Genomic DNA, 6,522 nt, shown 5'->3' on the forward strand with positions numbered 1-6,522 from the left:
TAATTGTTGGATTTAAATAGCGGCCACTTTTTTGGAATTGCTTGGTTTAAATAGCATATCTGAACACTTCATATTTCATAGGAGAAAAACATAGCTTTTTTTTCCCTTTCACAAATTGCCTAATTGAATAATTGCAATGAGAAATATGTTGGCACACATCAACCTAGTGGCCTACTTTCAGCAATATCTATATCAAACACTTAACTGACAAAGTACATGTGCCATATCATCAAGAAAACTAAAGATGTAACAAATGTATATTTTTTGAAGCAAAATCTTTTAAAGACATAGCACACAAAAATAATCTTCCAACATCCATCACTTTATAACTACTAGATGTTATTACAAACTATTAATAATAAACCACTAGGACTACATATAAAATCAAGTCAACAAAGCCAAAACTTAAAACACAATTAGAAGACACAAAATTTTTCATAGTTATTAAAACTTTTGACATATCTTGTACCAGTTTGGCATCATCAAACCATCTCTGCAATGTAGCAGCTGCACTGCCAACTATTCTATTTGCAGTCACCTGAAAATGGAAAATGGGGTGAGAATTTGAAAAAGTTATCAGTACAATGTCTACATTTCCTTTATTGCAGCTTATGTGAAGCAATCCCAAAGTCATCTTACATCACTACTGCACGAAAATGAAGTGACTCAAAATGCACAGTTTCAATATTATACAAATAGGTGACGAAACATTTAATAGTACCAAATATTTATTGCAACAATTTTCGTAAACATCTGTGCATATGCATGCAATTATTGTTGCTACTGACATGCTTATAAGCACATTTTAGTTTTACTTACCAATCAACTGTAGGCACACAAAAATAACAAATTGGACAACTCTTGTATTTTTATACGACATTTATTTAGTCCCCAATAATAAAACAACAACAAAAATATCTCAAGTTGTATGCTTGTACTAGACGTATGAATCTATAATGATTCATAAATTGATATAGGAACAACCGTATATTTGTCAAAGGGCTTTACTTGGCCATTGTTTGTTGTTTTCTTGTCTTCTTGAGTGGAATTCTTTATGAAGAAACAAGTTTTATTATTGCATATTTCATGTCCAGCTTGGTGAACAAAATGCATTGTCCACATCCAATGGTACTCTTGCATGAAGTCGCATCTTGAAGTACTTCACTTTTATATTTGGACAATTTTATTTTAGGAGCAGTAGGAGCATTGATAGGATTTTTCAACTAAAGCAATTCTTTGTGAGAAGATCTTTTATATGTTTCCTTTGTGACAACACAATGCAAACATTATCCTAAATTAATTCAATGCTTGAAAGGAAATTAGGGTCCTATATTTTTCTTTAAGCAAACTAAATAATGATGAATCAAACTTACTTTCTTCAAAATCATGACCAAGTAAATAGCCTTAGAATCTATCAAACCATGCCTGAGCCACGTCCTTTAAATCATATTATGCTTTCTTGAAGTTGTGTAAGGAATGTGGCTGCCTTGGGTCAACATGCCCAGTGGTTGCATCATGTAAATATCCCCTTCTAACTTTCCATGTAAAGAAAGCATGATTGATACTACACAAGTGGGTAGGCTATCTTTTATTTAGGGTAGTCAACAATTCTTAGTGAGCTTGGTTAGTAACAAGATAAAATGCCTCAAAGTACTTTATCCCCACTTGCAAGTGACACCCTTAGTGACTAACCCAGCTTGAAATCTAGTTATAGAGCTATCTACATGTCTCTTTATTTTATAAATCCACTTGCACTCTGATGATGTTGGAAATATTCTCTGGTGGTACAAGCCACCATCTTTTGTTTTTGTCAAGTACTTCCATTTTTTGTTGCATAGCTTGTTGCTATTCCACATAATGACTTGACTGAAAAAAGTCTATTGGTTCATATGGGTCTGAGATTAGAATGAGTTGATTGTCGATATCTTGGATTACAATTTGAAATAAACGAGGGTTGAGTGTAACATTGAGATATTGTGTGATCATATGGAGTATTCAACTAGGCTCAATAGTAGGAAATAATGAAGTGGGAGAATTTTGGTCTAATATAACTTAATGGCCACCTTAGTTTGAGATTCAAGGCTAGGACCTTGGGTTATAGGAACTAGAGTGCTAGAGTGTGGCTATCGTTTTGAGGAGAACTGTGGCTATTAACTTGAGAAGAAGACCATATAGGATCACATTCCTTGGTTTTACTTGTGGTTATCGAGGATGAAAAATAGGAAAAGCGAGGAATTATGGTGGTTGGATGTCATTGGTTGGGATGTAAATTTCTCTTGTCCAAGGATATGTTTGATCACCTACCTCCTACACATTGATCAGATGCTCGTATTAAACCCCTTAGACTTTTTAATCTTCCTTGTCATTTGGTGTTCTGTTACATCAGTAATATTACTTTGTATCTTCAAGTAAGAGAAAAATTCTTCCATGAGGCTTTCTATGATAAATTCAGCCATTTTTCAATGTTTGTTTGACCAATGGCCAAGCAAATGATGGCAAAAAAATGAAAATCTAACGTTACTTGACCATGCAATTACTCTTAGAATCTCAAAATCATGAATCCCTCTAGCAAAGGGGAACCAAACCATGGCTTTAATTATATTGTGATATCTGAAATCACTAAACCACTCCCCTCAAAAGCAGGGTATCAAAAAGTCTCTGGCGATAGAGGTGTCCCAACATCCCAATCTACGAATCCAACATATTTTGATGCCCTTATCTCCCCCATTTCCCTTACCACATAAAAATCTATAAGCCCTATACCAACATGCATGATGCAGACGAAGATGCCAATCCTTTTCCATGGGGTGAAGTATGGAGGTAGGGGCATTTTGATTGCAGAAATTCGTGAATGTAGCAGACAGATGAGGCTGATTTAGTTTATTGAAATATATTATTTCTTTACGTAGAAACAAATGCAGGGTTATTCGTGATCATGAAGTGCCAAAAAGGTACAACATGCAAGAGGGGAGCCCAATATAATTAATGAGAATTTGGAGCATAGCCTATCCTATAATGGTGGTAAACCATCTTTTCCTTTTCCTTTGTTACCTTTCATGATTATCTTTTCAGCATCATGTTTTCTCCTATAGGAATTAGCCACTATGGTTGCAATGAGGCCAGATTGAGCGAAAAAAATTGCAAGGTGTATTGTTGCCAAAAAATCATGATAGCATGTGCTTAATATTAGTTACATTAATGGTGGTGACTAAAGGCTGCTACTATGGAGTTCTTGTGAAAAGTTGAGTGGTGATATGTAGAAAATAAAATGTTATGCTCGGATTTGTCTACTGCCCAAGGCAGAGGGTGATTTATAATTTTTGTTTATTCCTTGACTAGCACTATATCTATATTCATATGGATGTTTTCCGCTTGAGTTTTCTCATGTTTCACAAAAAATGGCTTTGGTCACCATTTCGAAATGTGTGAACTGATATCATGGTAATGGCTATGAAACTTTGCATAAATTCAAATGCGATTAACATCTTGTATAATATGTAAGGCCTACATTGTGTACACTAACTTCTAAAATACCATCATCTTGCAACATCACTCTTATGCTTGAAATAAATACTTTAGTTACCAAGAGAAGCTCAAATAATTTCTCTGGTTGCACAACCCATTTCCCTCATGCTGAGTATTCGTGTAAATTAATTGATCATTTGACGGAGCAAATAAGTGAATTGCCATTGTTTTAAAATATGTATTACGTATACAGAAAAGTAAGCCAAAAAAAAAATGCAAGTTTTCGCCTTCGCCCTACTACTTATTCTCATTTCTTGGTTTCATGTTTGTGTGAGGTTTGTAAAACCAACCTTCAAATTGTGGTAATATTGCCAAGTTACATGGGCATTACAGGTCATTATGGAGCGTTGCTAAAGGAAGGAACTCCTCCAATTTCAGGAACCATCAAGAAAAAGAATTTGTGAAAGGGTATAAACTGGGTTGGAAAAAAATAATAATACTCTCAACTTGCCCTATCATTAGTGCCAATTTTTGGTTGTAACAACCATAAATTTTGGAGTATTAAAAAGAATGGTTACGAAGATACCGAACAAACAAATGCCGTAGACAAGTCAACCAAAAAAATACTGGTGCTAAAAAAGGATGCGAAGGCATTTTTGGTATTATAGTAGGTTGTGTCTGATGTGATTTTTCCAACTATTGTTAGTGCTACAAAGTCCAAAGAACCTTCGTTACTTTTGAAACTTTATGAGGATAAAAAGATTAACCACAGTCCAAATTTAAACTTTATAAAGAGAGTCTAGAAGTTTAACAAGAAAATGGTGAGTTCAAAAATTTTTAGGCTACAGCATTTATTATTATGAAACAAACGAAGACTTTTGGTTAGGTTATAAATGAGCAAAAAGGTAGTTGAAAAACTCTTGAGAAGTCTCCCCTCTAAATCTGAACATGTTCATATTGCAATAGAAGAATCCAAGAATTTGTCTATGTACTTTATTGATGACTTAAGAGGGTCTCTTCTAGCTCATGGACAACATATAAATAGGCCAACAGCATAAGCCTTTCAAACTTTATTAGATATTTCAAGAGAAACGAATGGAAGAAGTGATCAAAAGAACGAAGGAAAAAGTCTAGGACGAGGAGCCTTTAGAGGAACCACTCAAGGGCATGGTAGAGGAATGGGAAAATCTTTTGGTGCTTTTCGAAAGTGTTATGACATAGCAGGAAGGTAGTTGAGATCAATATTTTAGAGGAAAGTAGTTTCATCTTTGCAAGAAGTTTGTCATATCGAAGCCAAATGTTTTGAAAAGGCAAAACAATAAGCTTGTTTTGTTGAACAAAATGAATTTTTTTTGTCTTATGTACATCTATGAGTTTTAAAAGTTGAAAGTGTAAAATATACATAGTTTGTTCATAGTGGTTATAGTAACCATATGACATGTGGTATTCAAAAATATTCATGAGACTGTAAAGCATGATATGTGGCTTGGAGACAATGAAAAAGTAAGTGTAAATTCCAAATTGAATAGTTAATATCATAATGTGTACTATGTTCTAGGGTCAGCTGAAAATTTATTTATTGTGGAACAATTGATCCAAAAGGCCTACACCCTTTTATTTGAAAATGATGCTTGTGAATTTGAAAATGGAAGCGGTATTATTCAAATTAAAAAAATTGCTTTTAAAATCATCTAGATAGGTGATTGTGCTTTTACTGCAAAGGTTGATCTTAATCGTAAGTTATGACATATGAGGTATAAATGAATCTTTGTTGGCTATTGTATTGAGCCTAGCTAAAGGTTATCATCTTGATAATCCTACTACTAAAAAACTAATTATAAGCAGAGATGCCATTTTAATGAAAAATCTTGTTATAAATGGGTAAAAGATGAAACTGTGATACTACAAATTGATGAAGTTGAAATGCAACTAAACCATCTTGATGAAGCAGATCATCAAAAAAATCAAAAGTGGGAGATGAACAATCAAATTAAAGACCCAACTACTGAAGATATAGATTGTACACTTGGAAAATCTTTGCTTTTGCTACTATAGAACTATTAACTTATGATGAAGCATGTGTAGAAAAAAATTGGATAAATGCAGTGAAAAAGAGATGCATGTTATTGAAAAGAAATGACACATGGGAGCTTTCCAATTTGCCACTAATGGGCCTATAGGTTTTATACATGATGCTAAAGAAAAGGTGAAAGAATGTGAACAGCATCGATAGCTGGATGTTTTGTATAAAAATATGACATTAATTTCATTGGAGCTTTTTCACTTGTTGCAAGATTTGAGACAGTAAAGATGGTTTCTTCTGTTGCAGCCCAATTCACATGGAAGATTTTTCAGTTATTTGAATGAGAGGTAAATGTTGACCAACTACCTGGGTATATCATTAAAGGAAATGAAGAAAGGTTTATAAATTATAAAATTCCCTTTTGTACATTCAAAATAGCCGCTCGTGCATGGTATAGTCACATAAAAAAAAGAAAATTTCAAAATGGTTTTCAAAGGAGTGACAGTGAAAAAATTTAAACTCATGAATTGCAAAAGGTTCCGCAACTCCCATTGATATCAATGGAAAAGTGACCGTGGATGTTGGAATGAGGAAAGATAATGAAAGGTATTTTAGAAACAAGGCTACTTGACGCACATTCAACCAGATATTGTGTTTTAAATAGGCTTCATCAAGATTTGTGCATCACGTGTCGGTGCAACACCGTGGTGCGGAAAAAAGAGTTCTTAGTTACGTTTGCTCAGCCATTAATTATGGAACTTTTTATAGACCTATCCCTAACTTTCCTTTAGTTTGTCATACCAACATTGATTGGCAAGTTTAAGTGTATGACTCAAAAAAGCAAAGTTCAATAGCCTTATTTTCATTAGAAGCAGAATATATTGCTGCTATTACTACTACATGCCTAGCAATGTGGATGAGGTGTATTTTAAAAGATTTACATATGGAATAAATAAGTCAAACTCAGCTTTATTGTGATCATAAGTCTACCATTTCTATAGCAAAAAATCTTACCTTCTATAGAATAACTTAGC

The sequence above is a fragment of the Nymphaea colorata genome, unplaced genomic scaffold, assembly GCF_008831285.2.
Source record: "Nymphaea colorata isolate Beijing-Zhang1983 unplaced genomic scaffold, ASM883128v2 scaffold0001, whole genome shotgun sequence".
Lineage (NCBI taxonomy): Eukaryota > Viridiplantae > Streptophyta > Magnoliopsida > Nymphaeales > Nymphaeaceae > Nymphaea > Nymphaea colorata.